General features: G+C 37.5%; 1 protein-coding gene and 1 long non-coding RNA gene across 5 annotated transcripts in view; one reads left to right on the top strand and one right to left on the bottom strand.

Annotated features, from left to right (window-relative positions):
• The window catches only part of LOC149781867 (contactin-3-like), a 199,050-nt gene that overhangs the window by 149,881 nt on the left and 28,741 nt on the right, over positions 1-20,428 (bottom strand). The gene's annotated exons all lie outside the window — the stretch shown is intronic.
• LOC149781868 (uncharacterized) lies at positions 24-4,243 on the top strand. 3 transcript variants are annotated; one of them, XR_016414813.1, is made up of 3 exons: positions 24-547; positions 1,987-2,082; positions 4,037-4,243. It is a non-coding gene; the product is annotated as an uncharacterized LOC149781868 (long non-coding RNA). The 3 variants fall into 3 exon arrangements; XR_016414815.1 differs by lacking the exon at positions 24-547 and adding an exon at positions 557-1,299; XR_016414814.1 differs by lacking the exon at positions 24-547 and adding an exon at positions 1,314-1,487.

The following is a 20,428-nucleotide window of genomic DNA, read 5'->3' as shown; positions in this document are numbered from 1 at the left end:
TACCATTTTTAGTTTTGTGCACAAAAAGTTTTCCTTTATACCATTGTACTAGATAATGTCTAAATATGTGATATGTACACAACTTTTGACATAAACCATTTTGAGCCAAATCCTTTAGGTGGCAGGGTCCAGTTTCGTATATTGGCCCCTGGCAAATTTCTTAACTTCAGGCTATGGTGTGACTTTTTCAGCTATTATTGTTTACTATTTATAGATATGGTAATATTTGTAAACTAGGTGTTTTGGGCTTGTGTTGTTCTTGAAATTGATGTCAGGCATGTACACCTTCCATAGTTGCTCTGCAGTACGTTGATAGTGAAATACCAATAGTTGGCTAGGGAGAAGAGCTAGCCTCCCATAGCAGTAGACACGTGGGTTCAAGGCAAGCCGAGTATCTCAAAAACGGCTTGGATGCCAACTATTCTGAATTGCATCAAACTATTTAGTAGACAATGTTTTTCAAAATTTTCATCCAGGGAAAGGGCTTGCGTTTTCACTGTGAGTACTACATGCTGTCAAAAATGGCATTTGGATGTGAAAAATGCAGGTATAAAATAGGGGTTGGGGTGCATAAACTTCTTCTGCTATGAACTGCCATTGACTTCTCTGGTCAAGTACTATTCTTATGCCTTGTTTTAATATAGGTATCTAAAAATATGGGCCTTTTTGACCTCACTTGAGTATTTGATTTTTTATGAGTTTTTATACTAGGTCGCTGATTGCGGCATTAAATTTGTACATAAAAACTGGACCCTGCCCCCCAAGTATTCGCCTTCATGTATCGGAGTCACGTTTTTGTCACGCAGAAATAGCCGAGGTTGTTCCGTATGATGATGGCTGATGAAGATGACTATGATGGGATATAAAATTATGAACTTATTTTTTTTAACCAATTACTACATTTAAAAAGCCGGCATATTTCGACTTCATACGTTAGAACCAAATTTTCTGTAAAAAGAAAAAAAAGAAAGAAAAAAAAAAAAAACGTTTCTGTAAATTTTGGTTCTAAATTTGGCACCGTAAAACAAGTTGGATAACCAGTCTAGAATTTGGGCGCAATTTTCGATTGGAGTGTCATTGAAATTGTACAATATAAAATATCCCAAGATTTTAAGATGACCACTGAACCAGAAATATCCCTGGTTATATGGGTGAATCATCGTTCAGGGAGGCATAATCTGTATGGCTGATGTACACTCATCACGAAAAGAAATGAAGGAATATCGCACGGGAGAGAAAGTGATGGCGGTTTATCGTGGATTCAAGGATACCATGAGTGTATTATTGCCAAAATTACAGGTAAGTCATTACTCAGTCCAAATGTAGCAAAATTATTTGCACGGCCGCCAAGTACCTTAGCTGCAAAAGACTTCGCGTGACGTAAATTTACGGAAAGCTATTACGAAATATATCCTATGGAACAATTTCTTTTTTTTATGCTGTTTGAAGACCTAAATTAAACGTCAAACTTGTAAGGATATTGAAAGGTATGTGTTATGTTTTAAGCTTTGTTTACATAATTGGCAACATTTTTTACTTATCCTAATGCACAATGACCAGTCATCTCATGGCTGTCTTTCAAAAAGTTGGTACATGCCGGACTTGCGAATATACATTTCCAAATTGTAAGTTTCACTTTAAATTTTATTCAGCCATGATATTATTAATGATCTGACTGGTATTTGTATTTTTTACATTTTCGTTATTATTTTCCAGACAATGTGCTATTTGTAGCAATAAGTTATATTTGTTTTAATTAATTTTAGACTGTGACTCAGAAATATATCGGTAGATCTCTTTTCCAATTAATCTTCAATTCAGATTATGGCTTGTTTTTTTCTATCCAATTTATATACAGCCATTTCAGTAATATTTAATAGTAACTTACTGTATAATTAATAAGAATGTACAGTTGTAAACTGTTGGAAATGATTATCAATTTTCCTCACCAAAAATACTTGTTTAGTCTGTGTCCTTTAATTTCAGAAAAAAAAGTTGCAAGGCACAGTTATGTAAACAACTTGATGGCGACAGCTTCATTGAACTTCTTCGATCTTTTAATTTGTATTAAGCAAGCTAGAGGTAATACCACATTTGTTTCAAATTCAAATGTCTAGAACATTAGCTGTAACCTGGAGTTGTGTCTGTAGATAAGTAAATATATCAGAAACTTAGTGCATATGAATCATCATGGTGAAAATTTGGATTAAAATTTTTTTCACACCCAGCATGAGGCAGAAATATGTGAAATTTTGGATTTTAACAAAGCTGCTATTCAGAATGCTGTACAATTCTTGTGAATATACATGTATTGGCAAGACACTAACTGGGGCAAGAGCCAATAATGAGTACACACAAGGCCACCTCTCCAAGACCAGTCCAGAATTCAAATAATTTATGGTATATTTTAAATTATTAACCATGCGTTTTAAACTTTGTTAAACAATGACAAAATATATGCCAAATTGTAACAAATTTTTTTTATGCACTAAGGCTGGAACATTATTGTGAAATTTAAACATATGCACAACTACTACTTGAAACATTATAGTGTAGACAGGCAATATTCAAATGGACAATGTAAATCAACTTTCAGTTTAAATGGTATAATCACAACTGCATGTATATGGTAGCCAGTTTGTGTGTGCGTGATTCAGATGTTTAGTAATGTAGCTTTAACAAATATTTAGTCACATCGCTATGATGTCTGCAGTGTGGCAATTTATAGTGATGTCTAGCACTGGGATATCATGCCACAGACATGTAGCATAATGTCTCCCACCCAGTCACATTATCTTGACACCAGGTTGACCAGTCCTAACACTAACCTCTTAACCGTTTACCTTATAGAGCATAGTTACAAAGTGCAGCATGCTATAAATAGAGCACCTGTTACCTATTCGACTCCATACGCATAGGCCTGCCTGTTAACTGTTAAGCAATGTAGTGTATTTTACGTTAAACAGCAATTATAACCATTTTACATTTTTGGTACACATCTATTATGTGTGGAAAAATTTAAGATTAAACTCTGATTGTTATAGCTGCATAATTATTTTTCACTGAAGAATTTTTTACATGCTTTAAAATCTTGAGAGGACTCATTCACCGTCATGTCAGTGAGGCCGCGTGACCAATCGTAGCTGCCATTTCTCATACTTGAAATTTACAATTTGTCGTCTGCATCTACATCACTAAGTCATCTGAATTCGATAATTTATAAAAACTAATTGCTGCCTACATCAATATCAGAGCCTTTGCCTAAGTTATTGAATCTTTCGTAGTTGTGATTCTAATCGTGAAAACTTAGTAAGTACTGAATGAAATCCGCGACCTCCATTTTGGAGAGTGGAGCTTATGACCCAGTTACTTTAAATAGCAGATATCGACCAGGGCATAAACAGTGACCACGTGATCTGATGTAATTGTCATTCACAGAAATGAATGTGGTATCTAAATGGGGGTTTTCCCCAAAGGTGGCACTATGAAAACCGGCTTAAAATGGCTGATGTTTACAGTAGGCGTCAAAAGGTGCTTCCACGTGAATGGAGTAGAGGCGTCAAAAGATGCTTGCATGAGGTAAAGGGTTAATGCTGAGAACCAGGCGAGGCAGCTAATAGTACCATTTTTTAAATAAGTCTTTGGTATGACCAGTTAAGGGTTCAAACCTGTGACCTCTCACACCCATAGCAGGCGCTCTAACTACTTAGACTTAGGCCACAGGAGCAGTTAGGTAGCCAGTTTAATTTGTGATGGAAACCACACGTTTTTAAGCCTATTAAGTTAGTCATCAAGCCAAGTGCCTCATTACATTTACCAACCTCAGGGATTGTAAAAGTACTGTAATTGCATAAAATGTTTCAGGCATAACTCTCATTCTCTCACTCCCTCTCTCTCTCTCTCTCTCTCTCTCTCTATATATATATATATATATATATATATATATATATATATATATATATATATATATGGGATTGAAATAAATTTGAAATCTTGCTTGATTCTATTCATTAATATACAATGATTTGTATTTCAGAAATCATCAAGGAGAAGTATGACTTTGGGGGAGGTGATGGCGAAGCAGAAGCTTTGCAATTTGGTTAAACCATCAAGAGTACCATCACTTCCACAGACTCCAGTGGTGACAACAGAAAAATAAGAAATGTGGTGAATGAACTATGAAACAACACGTGTAAAAAAAAATATTTTAAATTTTTTTAATTAAAATTGAGATAGAAATTAACGTGAATTTCTGTTATTTTGTTGTTAAGATTGCTTCAGAACAAATTCAAACTATAACTAGAGTAAGAGAACATATTTTTAGAAACTCTGATGATGTTAAGGAGCTAGTAATCTGGATTTTATGACACACCAGTAGAAGTGTAGCGACATTTATGACAACTTAAGCCATGTTGTCTACTGAATACTAGTGCACAACCTATTAAGCTACCAGTGACAAGTATAGTTTTTAATTTTTATTCCCTTGTTTAAAAGTTACTAAACATCACAGTCAATACAAGGAGTTGGTTGGGGTAATTTGGATCATGTTCTTCTTGAAATTATCATCAAATAAAAGTTGCATCACTGTTAAAAAATCTCGTTTTCATAAAATATTTCAACAATTTTCAGCTAAATTTTAGTGTTGTCCAGGGTTTTCCAGCCTACTCTGGATAAAGACTGGAATATTAGTCCAAATGCTCCAGCATTTTCCATGCTAGAATTGTCCAGGGTTTTCCAGCCTACCCTGGACATAGCCTGGAATATAGTCCAAATACTCCAGCGTTTTCCATGCTAGAATTGTCCAGGGTTTTCCAGCCTACCCTGGACAGAGGCTGGAATATTAGTCCAAATACTCCAGCATTTTCCATGCTAGAATTTTCCAGCGTTTTCCATGCTAGAATTTTCCAGCGTTTTCCATGCTTGAATTGTCCAGGGTTTTCCAGCCTACCCTGGACATAGGCTGGAATATTAGTCCAAATACTCCAGCGTTTTCCATGCTAGAATTTTCCAGCATTTTCCATGCTAGAATTGTTCAGGGTTTTCCAGCCTACCCTGGACAGAGGCTGGAATATTAGTCCAAATACTCCAGCGTTTTCCATGCTAGAATTGTTCAGGGTTTTCCAGCGTTTTTCATGGAATATGATGGACATTCTACAGCCGGGTAACCACTACAACTGCATGAAATGTCCACAGTCCACTATTCTAAGCCCTAATAATCTGTACCATGTGTGTGTGATTTGGATTTGTAATTTAGTTTTAATTATTTTTCAGTCATATCGCTACCATGTCTGCAGTGAGGCAGTTATGGTGATGTCTAGTACTAAGGCATCATGCCGAAGACATGTAGCATGATGTCCCACCCATTATCCTGATACCAAGTCCACCAGTCCTAACACTAACCTTTTATGCTGAGTGCCAAGAGAGGTTGTTGTTATTGTTGTGGGGTTTAACACCATCTTTCAGCACACGATAAGCTATGCATTGCGGCCAGCATTAAGCGAGGTAGTTGCTAGTACCATTTTATTAAGTCTTTGTTGTGGCTTGGCCAAGGTTCGAACCCGCAACATTCCGCATCCTAGGCTGATGTTTAACTATTTAGCACACCGGAGCGAAAATACATATGTACGATACGCAAATAACCTGATGAGGGCAACATATCACAATCAATGGACATTAATATGAAAAGTTTACGACAGACGAAATATATATTGTTTTTCTTGGAACAACTGCACTGGTCAGAATGGGCCTTCGCTGTAGGCAAAAAATAAATAAGTAATATACATGGGTTTAGAATTTACCAAGCAGCATCCTATCATCCACTCTGTGCCATAGCTGCTAAATAATTAAAAACAACACCGGAATTTGTTTAGTTTGTTCTATCACCATATCTCATAATTCTATGTAGGATAGAATGCATACAGCATGCCCCAAAAAAATCAGTGTGGTCATAAACAAAAAAATAAAAACTTTAGTAAAGGCAATAACAGATCAAATATAGGTCAAGATGAGATTCTTTTCTTCTTGTTCGTCTTCTTCTTGTTTCTGATTTAATGCCATTCATCAGCGCAAAATAGGCTCAACATGGCCACCAGTGTAACTGGTGGAGAAAGAACCCGAGAAAACTAGTTTGAACCCCATGGGAAGCTATTTTCTCACATACCCACAATGCCAAGCCAGAGAATCGAAACATTGCGGACAGAGGTGAGATGGCAATGATCGGTCAAGGAGAGCGCTTTACACCACTCGTCCATCCGGGGTCCTCTTTTCTTGTAAAGATGCGGTACTGAGATACATATCCCGAATTTCATGGTCCTAACAGTTTTTGATATATCACAATAAAATCATCTAAACATGTCCGTGTCTGAATTCACTATAATTTCAAAATAATGTTTCTGTCAAAAATAGTATTCAGCACTTTGTCATTCCAGAGAATAATAATCTGAATAAATAAATCCACGAAAAACTAGACACAACAATAAGACTGATTCTGCATCAAGATGTTAATATAAGAATCAGTGATTTTTAGGTAAACAAGATCATTTACCCCCTCTACTTGACCTGTTTCGTTATTACCCTTTTCTGAAAATACTGTCACCTACTGGAAACTTCCAGTCTAGAAGTTTCTAGGGTTTTATTAAGACTTTTAATTTAGCTTTAACAATTTTAGCCACATCGCTATCATCTCTGCTGTGTGACAGTTTATAGTGATGTCTAGCACTGGGCATCATGCTGCAGACATGTAGCATAATGTCCCACCCAGACACATTATCCTGACACCACACATCTACACTTACTGACACAAAGGGTATGATGTAGAAGGGGTTTCAAACAGATGTGCATGGAAACTGTTTTTACGATCTCATAAAACGTTTTGTCTACTTTTTTTTTCCTCAAGCATTTTCTGACTTATAAGGATTTCAGAAGAAATGTCCTTGATATGCGCTTTCATTTTCGTAATATAGAGTAAACGTGACTTTTTTGTGCCAATCCCATTTTCTCTCTCGTCCTCATTTTCTCAGGAAAGAATAAATCATGGTTGTGCAATATGTCACCAGCCTGCTACCTATTTTCGTTTCGATAAATACTCGCAAAATATGTGGTGCAAACACTTCAGAGTTAATGTTACAAGTGTGGTTCTTCACTTTGTTACAAATTACAGTTTATATTTTGCCATCCTAGATTTAATATGCTCACTGACCCGCTACACATTGTCGCTCTGAAAAATATTTTCAGAACGTGTGTTGCAAACAATCCAATGGTAATGCTAGAATGATTTATTTTCCTTAATTTTTGTGCAGTTTACTTTTACATTTTTCGACCGTTTGCTTAAACTGGCACACACATGTATACTGTATGGAGCAAGTTTGTTTCATCACTTTGCACACAAGTATTGACGTGTCTGTAGGAATTATTCTAACCTGATATTTGACAAAGGAAGGGTAATAATACCGGGTCTTTTGCTGTTTTGTATTTGAGTTAATGAATGGAAGGAGATAATGAATGAATGAATGAATGAACGTAATGGTGCACACATTTGTAGATGCCTTCGCAGTACATACTGTCGTGGTTAGTGTGACACGTAAACATTAAGATTTACATATGGGCTGGGATCGCAATATATTGGTAGCTGCGATGGTCAACCACAGTCTCTTGTTTGGGGGCATAATTAAATTTTAATTAGAGTCTGTTTGGATAAAAGTGCTATACATATGTTAACGTAAGGTCAAGTAGCAGAAGACGACAAAGTTGAGACAAGCCAGAGACAATTTATGAAATCTTGGGCCATTTGAAATAGGTAACATAAAAATATTTTGTCCAGAACAGTTATTAATAAAGTCGGTCTAGAAAGAACTATTCCGACTTCGATGGGGGAGTTAAAATTTTGGCAGTTAGAGAACGTTAATCCTGACTGGCTAGGCCAAACGAAAGAGTATGTTTCCCGGACAAAATTCAATGTTTAAAGTAATTTCCTTTGCGAAATTTGGCAGTCCACGTTTTTAATGATGAAAGGAAAGCCTGAGGGACTCCGAGGAAATTAACAAGTAAATTTTCTCTTTAAATAAATCGTCCAAGGGATGGAAGTCCGTAAAATTAGATAGACCAAGAACCGAAGAGGCCAGAGAGAGAGAGAGAGAAGTACTGCAAGGCTGTCAACAACAGTGATTTTGAATGTTTGAAAGGACAGGAAGCAACCAGGTTATGCTGACATATCGGCAATTTGAGTTCTAACAATGAAATTTGTTTTATCAGTATAACAGAACGGCAAACTGAATTTGGCATTAATTTTGTAACTTTCCTTCTAAAAGAAAGTGTATCATTCAAACGTCATGTTCAATTTCATTTTGTTTATTTAAATGATTAAATCGTTATATTTTACATACGGGGGCTCGTGTTGTTTTATTCTAAATTTGTGTTCAGGTCTCTGTTATTCCATCCATTAATTTAATATTTTATTTTATTATTTATTCTATCCGGACAATAACACCGTGGTCGACCATCTCTTAGGTAACGATAAGCAAAGCACCGTAAGAAGTAGGGATCATATCCCACCCCTGACACCCACTATGAACATACACTAAGTGCAAGTCGAGTAAAAAAAAAAAAACGAGCAAAAATTTATAACAAAATGAGTATAAGTATCCCACCCCTGACACCCACTATAAACATACACTAAGTGCAAGTCGAGTAAAAAAAAAAGCGAGCATAAAGTTATAACAAATGAGTGTAAGTATAAATACACACACACACACACACGCACGCACATCCACAGAGCAAGAGTCAAGTACAAAAAACACGCATATCGAGGAAAAAATAACTAAAACAATTATTTTAAACAGGAAATGAGGGATACCCATCAAACACCGTACACTTCCTTCTTTCCAGCGCCGAGAGAGTCTAAATCAGCCAAGAAAGAACTTCGTTTGGCAGCCCTTTAAAATTATTTTCATATTCGAGTTACCCGCAAGCGATTTCCACAATATCTAGAACGACTGCCAACATGCACACGGTCAAATTTAACAAGCTCAAGTATTACATTGTTGTTGTTATTGTTATAGGGTTTAACGCCATTTTTCAGCACAGGATAGGCTATACGTCGCGGCCAGTATAAATGGTGGATGAAGAATCCGGTAAAACCCCGGAAAGAACCACCTACCCACGAGAAGCTATTCGCAAGCTATCTCGCATACCCACATTGGCCGAATCCGAGACTCGAACCCACGCAGATAGAGGTGAGATGGCATTGATCCGTAACGGTGAGCGCTTTAGACCACTCGGCAATTCGGGTCCCCTCAAGTATTACGTCCTGACAGAAAGCAACTCTCTTTATTACGGACTTATTGGAGTGTATGTTAGCTAGCCTAAAACTGCAGTGCCATGCAAAAGACCATGCTCATTCGAGACTGTCGGTGTCTCAAGACATTCTGAAGTGTCTCGTATGGATTAAATTCAGTACACCTGCTGATATAAACTTATTCGAAAATCTAAGACAAAATTCAGCAAGAGCAACATTCCAATGATGAGTTTCTGAAATGCAGAAACTTCATGACGTGTCAGCCCGATGTTGTACGTTGAAAGTTTACTTTCAAGTCTTTTGTGGAAGCCTGTTCCAATGATTGAATTTTCCAGAAGAAATATTAAAAATTTATGTATATCATCCCTAAATAATTTCAATGTCATTGCAGAATCACTGTATAAAGTTACAAATGAGACAAATGTGACCAAGAATTGGACCAGAGATGTCGTGGCGTCAAGACCTTGTATTCCTAAAAGTCAATGTTCTGCTTTCTGACGAACATCCTCGAGTCCAGCATGTTACAAGCGACATCGTTTGAAACAATTCCAGCAACAGGAACGTGTTTGTGAATTACTGATACTATGTCCCACGTGTTGACAGCATGATTGCACCAATTTAAAGGTCACACATTTGTTCAGTAAAGAAACGATGTTGCACCTGTGGCCAAATCGTCAATATGTATCATTAGTGTCTTACTCCGAGACATGCCAACGAACTCTAGAACAATTAAATGACCAAAAGAGCGAAGAGAAACGTAAACCATCATGTTGATTTTATCTTTCTTGTATATTTTTAATGTTCTAAAAGCTGAAATTCACATTCCCAAGTTTTGTGCGCTTTATCACGCCTTCCACAGCTGTATTCATGCATCTTTATTTTATACTTGTTGAAAAAAGGTATCGTTATTACGACGGGGGGGGGGGGGGGGCATTAAACGATAAAGTGGTTCAGGTAATCCTTCTGATAATTATATTTTTTTATATAGTTTTTTAAGTTTTTTTTTTTATAACTCCCACTGATGCTATCTAGAACGAAGAGGTGTATCATTAGGGAAAATGTCTTCAATACGCTGGTGTCATTACTAACATTTTCTCCGCTACAACAAACAGTTCTTTTAAAACATTTTTAGAACAATGAACCGATTTTCCACAAGTCACCATGAATACAGTCAAATTCATTAACACGAAACTGGGGCGTATACAATTCAAAGGTTCCATCAGTTATATGGCTATACAAAGAGAACAACGAGAACCTTTAAACGATTGGTACCAAGTCCACTCTTCAGACAGTTTTGATCTTCAGTAAGAATGCTGAAATAGTGCAGGTCCTATGTGGACTTTTTACTACCTTGTTTGAAATAATCTAAAGGTTGGTTCTCGAACACTTGATGGATTAAACCTAATACTGTCAGCTCATCGACGATAAAGGAAAACCAAGTACATGGAAAGCATATTCGATCTTGCTACAGAGTTTGTTTCATCAGATGAGTTTGGCAATGTCCATCGTTATTATTTAAGTGACAGCCACCACATGCATGTCTTTGTACATTTAGGGGACATCGGCCTTTTCTTGGACAGCGACAGCTGTATGTATATGAATCGCACTGGAGGCTGTCATCATTACAGCGAAGACGACAATTTAGGAACGTGGACCGAAGAACACCTCGAACACAACGTGTTCTGCCTCTGATGAACCTGAACAATATGGCTACCAGCACCGAGTAGGAAATGACATCTTCGTATCGAATGTAATGTGAATAGAGTCATCCTCAACTACTGTTCTAGTCAAGGGGTGAGAACTGACGTGTTTTAAGAACCTTCAAGTCTGGACAAGATAAAAACGTTCGTGTCAAATTGATCGACCCTCATAAGACTGTACGTTTGTCTCACCACCAAGTCGTCAGTCTACCCTTGGAAAAAGTGTTTACGAGAAACAAATGCGACTTCCCGATTATATCACCAAACGGGGACTGCTATCCTGAATAGATAAGTGCCATGAAGAAATAAAAATGATTATTGCAGATGCATCAACCGAGAATGATGAATTTGACACAGAAACCGAATGTGATCCTGTGTTATATGATAAGGATGACACTGTGCCATGCAACAAGAACGATGATTTTGCTCCACTAGTGAAACTGATGCCACCCTGGTGCCCATCTTTGCATGTCGTCCACGCACTCAGAAAAAAAAAAAAAAAAACGCTGGTCAAAACAAGGTCAATGAGAATCATGAATCAAAGAAGACAACACGTAGCTTTGCCTGACTTGTGTTATTTTACCAGTCGATTCCAGAACAAAGTGCCCCAAGTATCTGAAAGGACACATTCCCAAATCCTTAGCGAGAGCAGAATTTGTCTACATAGGAGAAAGAGACAAAGTAAAGTGTTACAGTTGTGGTATGAAACTCAGTGAATGAAACTATACATATTCACCCAACGAAAAATGTGTTCAGTGGTCTCCACGTGTCACTCCACTCATCTGATCGGAAGAGAAGACAGTGCCATGGGCCTATCTTAATGGATAGTTTGTACAAGCGCCATCGGAATGCAACTTTGGAGTTGCGAGAACACTGGACTTTGCACAAATGAATTTGAAACAAAGGAAACAACTACATCCTAAATGGCATCAACGTTTAGTTATAGGTACCTGATTGTTATAAGAACGTCGATTACCTTGAAAATGTTCCAGTGGTCAGATAATGATTAAGATCCATGAGGTTGAAAGGCATTTTATACCACGATATCAACCATCCTTCAGGTTTAAAGGCTCTTGACACCACGATATCAACCATCCATCAGGTTTAAATGCTTTTTATACCACGATATCAACCATCCATCGAGTTTAAATGCTTTTTATACCACGATATAAACCATCCATCGAGTTTAAATGCTTTTTATACCACGATATCAACCATCCATCAATTTTAAATGCTTTTTATACCACGATATCAACCATCCATCGGGTTTGCTTTTTATACCACGATATCAACCATCCATTGGGTTTAAATGCTTTTTATACCACGATATCAACCATCCATCGGGGTTTAAATGCTTTTTATACCACGATATCAACCATCCATTGGGTTTAAATGCTTTTCATACCACGATATCAACCATCCATCGGGTTTAAATGCTTTTTATACCACGATATCAACCATCCATCGGGTTTAAATGCTTTTTATACCACGATATCAACCATCCATTGGGTTTAAATGCTTTTTATACCACGATATAAACCATCCATCAGGTTTAAAGGTTCTTGACACCACGATATCAACCATCCTTCAGGTTTAAAGGTTCTTGACACCACGATATCAACCATCCTTCAGGTTTAAAGGCTCTTGACACCATGATATCAACCATCCATCGAGTTTAAATGCTTTTTATACCACGATATCAACCATCCATCGGGTTTAAATGCTTTTTATACCACGATATCAACCATCCATTGGGTTTAAATGCTTTTTATACCACGATATCAACCATCCATCGGGTTTAAATGCTTTTTATACCACGATATCAACCATCCATCGGGTTTAAATGCTTTTTATACCACGATATCAACCATTCATCGGGTTTAAATGCTTTTTATACCACGATATAAACCATCCATCAGGTTTAAAGGTTCTTGACACCACGATATCAACCATCCTTCAGGTTTAAAGGTTCTTGACACCACGATATCAACCATCCTTCAGGTTTAAATGCTTTTTATACCACGATATCAACCATCCATCAGGTTTAAAGGCTCTTGACACCACGATATCAACCATCCTTCAGGTTTAAAGGTTCTTGATACCACGATATCAACCATCCTTCAGGTTTAAAGGTTCTTGACACCACGATATCAACCATCCTTCAGGTTTAAAGGTTCTTGACACCACGATATCAACCATCCTTCAGGTTTAAAGGCTCTTGACACCACGATATCAACCATCCTTCAGGTTTAAAGGTTCTTGACACCACGATATCAACCATCCTTCAGGTTTAAAGGTTCTTGACACCACGATATCAACCATCCTTCAGGTTTAAAGGTTCTTGACACCACGATATCAACCATCCTTCAGGTTTAAAGGTTCTTGACACCACGATATCAACCATCCTTCAGGTTTAAAGGTTCTTGACACCACGATATCAACCATCCTTCAGGTTTAAAGGCTCTTGACACCACGATATCAACCATCCTTCAGGTTTAAAGGTTCTTGACACCACGATATCAACCATCCTTCAGGTTTAAAGGTTCTTGACACCACGATATCAACCATCCTTCAGGTTTAAAGGTTCTTGACACCACGATATCAACCATCCCTCAGGTTTAAAGGCTCTTGACACCACGATATCAACCATCCTTCAGGTTTAAAGGTTCTTGACACCACGATATCAACCATCCTTCAGGTTTAAAGGTTCTTGACACCACGATATCAACCATCCTTCAGGTTTAAAGGTTCTTGACACCACGATATCAACCATCCTTCAGGTTTAAAGGTTCTTGACACCACGATATCAACCACCCTTCAGGTTTAAAGGCTCTTGACACCACGATATCAACCACCCTTCAGGTTTAAAGGCTCTTGACACCACGATATCAACCATCCTTCAGGTTTAAAGGCTCTTGACACCACGATATCAACCATCCTTCAGGTTTAAAGGCTCTTGACACCACGATATCAACCATCCTTCAGGTTTAAAGGTTCTTGACACCACGATATCAACCATCCTTCAGGTTTAAATGCTTTTTATACCACGATATCAACCATCCATCAGGTTTAAAGGCTCTTGACACCACGATATCAACCATCCTTCAGGTTGAAAGGCTTTTGACACCACGATATCAACCATCCTTCAGGTTGAAAGGCTTTTGACGCCACGATATGAACAAACATAAAGCATTGCAATGATAGATCGAATTACATGGAAGGAAGTCAATGAAACTGTTCAAACAATGATTTAAAATAAGTATTTCCATAGAACAAGACTCCTTTACGACAAGTCTTGTGTATGTTATTGGCTCATGTTTTCACTGGCAGACTCTATCAAACAGATAATATTATGAATGGACAGGAGGATCTAGTGTCAGACATTGATCAACTGCGATGTAACGGCATATGTCATCAGTGTTGTAGTGAATTTCGCGGGAAAGGATAATGAAATGATTCAGAATCTAGTGGATGGATTACAAAACGATATGATTTGTTTCAATGTAGGGCCACGCGAGCGCGCATGTGTATGTCTAAATTTCTTGGATTTCATTTACCACCGGGCTTCTTGTGGCAAATGTATCATCAGCGCAAGCAAAGATATGACCATCAAAACGTTTTGACCGTACAAAGAATAAAAAATTATGTCAGACCAAATATACACGGATCTAATTCAATGGTGGGTGTGCAACAATGTGTGTTTATTTTCTCCCCCAAGGCAGTCTTGGATAAACATTAGAGCATTAGCTGACCTGGTTTGTACGTAATATCTCTTGAAACGAAGAACAAATAGAAATGTTGTTTAGGGACAGTTCTAGATCATTGGAAGTCTAGTTTTACTGCTCAGCGTTATCAGTCTTGGTAATACGTTCACGTTTAAAAGATTGTAGTATTTGTCATTTTGACAATAGGTTGCACTTGAAAAAAAGGGACTGTCGTTTCCTCCTTTTCATTTTTTATTTGTTCATGATTGATTTAGCGAGACTTACTCAAAAAAGTGTTTATTTTCAACTCTGATATTGTTTGGTTTACAGGCTATTTCATGTCTTTCTTTTGATCCTTTTTTAATTTCTTGCAAGGGGTAGAAAATGGACAAAGAAGTGTTCACTTAGGCATGCTTCGCTTATCAGCGCGCTTAGATCTTGAGTTCGTCGTTTCAAGAAACTAATAACAGAATTACTGTTACAAGCTTTTGATTATAGTGTTGTATGTTTGCTATATTGCGGACAAGACTATAACTGTTAGACGAGGCACCTTAAGAATACTGACCTATTGTAGACACAAAATGGTATAATATAAAACATTCTATAGGCTCGTCCCAAAGCCCGTTTCTGTTTAATTTTTAACTTGAATTGCCGTAAGGGTAAAAAGTCACAACTACTGCAGCTAAAACTCAAACGCTTCACCTGATTTTCTTATCTTGGGACTAGGATCACTCCACATTGTTAAAGGATTCTTTACTTATCAAGGATAGATACATTACGCACGATGTGAATGTTATTGCTGTTATCATTGGATAATATCTACATTTGTATAAAGTTTGATAGTTTATTACTTACATGGTTTTCCCCAATTGTAAATCCAGCTATTCAGAAAAAAGTTTACACATCACTAATAAGTTTAACGAAACTTCTACTCAGTAGAACATCGGCTCTATCCGTCCATTCTTTCTATCTACCCTATGTAGAATATGTTCTAACAGAGTACTGTAAGCAGGTTCCGAAAGTGTTCCTGTAAGAAATTATTAAGTGACATTCTTACAAGCGAGTGAACTGATACATTATTTGCACAGTTCTTTCGAACATTAACAAATCCTTTTACCTAAAAATCCTTCAATTTGACCGTGTTTGCTGTTGTTCGAAATTTCCTCGACGTGAACTTGCTGGCAGGTATGGTATGAAAATAATCCCTGAAATCTACAATGCGACTTTCACTAACCTCTCCTCGTACGCAATACATTGACTTCTGCCCACTTATAAGTATATGTGTACTAACTTCCAGAAAACGTTTTCTTTCATTTTTTCTGTCTATCGAGTGCGTCGCGGCAGCTAATTAGGTACAGCTTATTAGGTAGAGCGTCCGATTCGTATTCCAAGCGTTGGGGGGTTCGATACCCGCCGAAGCAATCCCGGGTATACTTCCTCGGTGTGACCTTCTGAGGCACTTAACTTCCATTCGTCAGTATTATGTAGCCAAAAATGTGCTAAAGGAACAGTAAGAAAAACATATCTCTGTCGATAGCCATATGGACCCTCTCCATCCGCCATGTATGTGTTGATTACGGGTACCCAGTATATATGTGCCTTACATAAGGCTAATTTAAAAAAAGGAGCCACCGCAAACACTTTCGTAGCGATATTTTTAAGTTTTATTTCCACTTTGAAATCAGTGTTCTCAAATTCTATGGTAAATAGCTGCATCTTAATCTTAGCGAACAAAACAAAAGCCCCTCGAAGGAACTGAGGCCCTATATCCTTAACAAATGTCCAGCAATTCAAGATAAGACCATGTCGTCTTTCTAACGGCTGAGTGTTGATACCATTTTTGACATTACCGAGCAATACGATTTTTAAATGAGATGCTGTGGCACCCATATTGGATGTAAGATCAGCACCATCCATTGTCATTTATGACGAAGGAGACACCAATAGAACACTTTTGGTGAAACCTCCATGTTGGTATGACCCAGTAGCGTACTACATGGGGGATGGGGGAAGGGACGGGGCGGTTGTCCCGGGCGTCAAACGTCTTGGACCGCCAAAGCCCCTTTGGGCCTTCAACGTCGCCCCGGGCGCCATTTACCTTAATATGCTAACGATATGACCATATTCAGGTGAATTAGATATGAGATTTAGCAATATGGCACTCCTCCAATTTGTTTAGAATGAGAAGCAATAACAAACTTGTGCTAATTGACAGACTGCTAGTCGGACGACGGACAACATATGCCAGGCAATGCACTTGGTGATTTTCCATTTCGGCTTCTTTCTTTTTATTTTTAACAGATAATTTGTAAATTGTCATTTTTAGTTTTATCCTCTTCTGGTCTGTGACTAGTAAAACTAAAAATGACAATTTACAAATTATCTGTTAAAAATAAAAAGAAAGAAGCCGAAATGGAAAATCGCCAAGTGCACTGATACTTTTTAAGATTTAATTTTTCCTTCTTCAAATATCGTCACAAAAGAGATAAATAATGTTATATTTATTCCGTACCACCTTCTCTTGAAAATATGAGGGAAAAAAGTGCTTGCTGGAAAACGGAATTTTCAAAAGTATAAGAAATATTGACTTAATCTGGGGAATTTGGGGATTTCAAGCATAATACCGCCACTCAGGAGCACTAGCGCGACGGGAAGTTTATTTTATGTAGCATTTGCGATGTTGAAACTCGGAACATCTCAGTTTCTTTTCCATTACCACAGCGAAGGTTAATAACTCCAATGTCAATATACCTGTAGAACTGTAGCAGCAGAGAGGGTGAACAGACCATAGAATTCCGACAAAACAAATAAAACAAACAAATAAATCATCTCGTAGAAAGGTCCAGATTTTACAAATGAACTTTTCCTTGAGATGTTTATTTTTGCAATGACCGATTGTGCTAATAAAACCTCAGTTCGGAATAGTAGCTGAAAAAATAAAGTACTCTACGTGTTTATTTATTTCTTGTTTATTTTTTTGACGACCAACGTTGGTAGGTACCCTCTCTGCTGCTATTAATTTACCACCATACCAAGTTTGATGAATATTTTTCAACGCGTTCTCGCTGTCGTTTTTCCTCATCTGTTTCATCTTCATCTGAATCTTCGGAATTTGTTCTATGTTTCAAGTAATATTCAAGTTCTGATGGTGGTTTTTCTATTTTTGGATTTATGTTCTTTCTTTTTCTGTAATAGTTCATCAAACTTCGATATCGATCTCCACCGCAATTTTTGCAAATCTGATATAATCCTCTAACGCCGTTGTTACATCCAACACATCTTCGTGGACCAGCATGAGGATTTTTCTTTATAAGATAATTATGTTTCTTGCAATATTCTCCACGGCACCTTTTGTTGCATTTATCTGTTGTTCCTTGACGTAACCACGCACAGTTGTTCATTATATTAATGATATCTATTTAATTAAATTTAATTTTATCATCACCCCTGTTACCCAAATATTTTATCAATACCCACACGATATCTTGTTCTTGGATCATGTAAATTTATTGTTATAAATCCATGCGGGGTAGCTTGCGCTCGTGAGAAGAAATTTTTGAATTTAATTATATCCATGTCACCACCACACCATGTTTGATGAATATTTCGCAACGTGTGTGTGTCTACGCCATTAAACACAACTAAAATGTTGCAGTTGTCTCTGATCACTTTTGGTATTTGTGTATATCGTTGAGTAACATAGATCACGTCTGTATTTTTGTGTCTACCTCGGGAAAATATTCTGGCTGGATTTGATTGTTTATCTAGCATCACATCGTCGTATACAACTAAATTATTAATAAATCCGTCTATGGAATCTACGGATGGTGCTTCATCAATATCGGTTATAAACTCTATAACATCATTATCTTCATCCAGTAATCGCGCGTTTTCATTGAAATCTTTAAGTACATCATAACATCGCTGATCATCAACGGATGGTGCTACTAAATACAACTTATCCCATTTCAAACCATCTCATTATCAGATTAAGTAATAATTGCGTCTTACCCGATCCAGATGGTCCTATGATAATCATTCTGATGGAGTTCGGTAGCGCAGGATGATGCTTAACTGGCTCTCGCTGCCGAGTTGCTGAGAAATCAATTATATCCATATATGTTATAACATGAATTTATATTGTTTACGCTGTAAAGTTAAAACTCCAACTATTGATTTAGCTACAGTTACAACAAAAAACAAAAAAATAGCGTACGGTGGAAAATGTTCTGTATGCGGAAGAAAGAAATTTTCGTTTTTACCTAATAAGCGCGGTGGTGATATTGCTAATTTGATGTCAAAGTTTCCAGGTGCTCCATGGGCTAAATACAGCGGAGAAAAACATCTACCAGGATATAATTATTGCGGTCCTGGTACTCGACTCGATATTAGGCTCGATGATCAAGATCAACCAAAACCAGGCGAGGAACCAGTAAACGCTATCGATCGAGCTTGTCATGCTCATGATGTAGCTTATAAAAGTAAAAATCTACAAGATAGGCATATTGCAGATGTAAAATTAATTCATTCATTAAATTCTATAAAAAATAAAAATATTAGAGAATCATTAGCTAATTGGTTAGTAAGATCCTCGATGAAAGGTAAATTAGCGATTGGGGCTGGTAATTAATAATGGAATCAATTTATTATTCGCCGAGAGGATACTGGAGAGGCAAAGCAGCAATTGGTAAACTCGCTAATGCAGCATCGGTTAAACATTCTACTGCTAAAACGTGGTTATCTAAACAAGCAATATGGCAAATTTATCTACCACGTCCTAAACAAATTCAGTACTCGTATTTCGATGTCAGTGTTCCTAATGAAGTTCATCAAGCTGATATTCTGTTTTTACCGCATGATACTGTGCGTGGAAAAACGTACAAGTACGCGCTAACCGTAGTTGATGTTGCAAGTAGATATAAAGAAGCAGAGCCGCTATCAGCGAAAACATCATCTGAAGTAGCCGATGCGTTTGAACGAATTTATCAACGAGGACTCGGACCACAAGGTGGTCTGCGATGGCCACAGCTACTACAGGTTGATCCTGGTAAGGAATTTCTTGGTCCAGTATCATCGCTGATGAAACAACATAATACCAAAATACGACGAGGTCATACTGCAATTCATCGTGATCAAGCAATTGTTGAGCGATTTAATCGAACACTTGCTGAACGGTTATTTGGATATCAATACGCGAGGGAATTTATTCAGGATAAAAGATCTCGCGAATGGGTGGCAAGATTACCAAACGTGATAGCTGCATTAAATAATGAGATCACACGAACAACCAACATGAAACCCACTAGCGCGGTCACAAAAAAAAATATACCAACACAACGAAAAGATGCTGGAAAACAAAAAATATTAGGTGATGTTACAGTCAGATATTTATATGAGCCTGGTGAACTTGAAGGTGGTAGCGCGAGAGCGACTGATCCTATTTGGAGTGTTACCACACACAAAATATCTACCGTGACAAGATCCACTGGAAGAAATGTAGGCGTTTCCAGACCTGCAATCTACAGATTAGATTCTGCTGCTCCTCAACGTGGATTTACGCGTGAACAACTACAAATAATTCCCGCGGATACACAACTACCGCCGCGATCACTTCGGTGATTTCGATCACTTAACTAGCACCCAAGGCGCTAGCGCCTCTACGTCGATTACACTCAAGACAGGTTAACATGGTATTTTCTCGTGTATGACCGCGACTATTATCTTTTCTATCT

The sequence above is a fragment of the Sinohyriopsis cumingii genome, chromosome 15, assembly GCF_028554795.1.
Source record: "Sinohyriopsis cumingii isolate HCF-2022 chromosome 15, ASM2855479v2, whole genome shotgun sequence".
NCBI classification, from domain to species: domain Eukaryota; kingdom Metazoa; phylum Mollusca; class Bivalvia; order Unionida; family Unionidae; genus Sinohyriopsis; species Sinohyriopsis cumingii.
The sequence above is the reverse complement of the archived record's forward strand: the minus strand, read 5'-3'. Positions and strand labels throughout refer to the sequence as shown.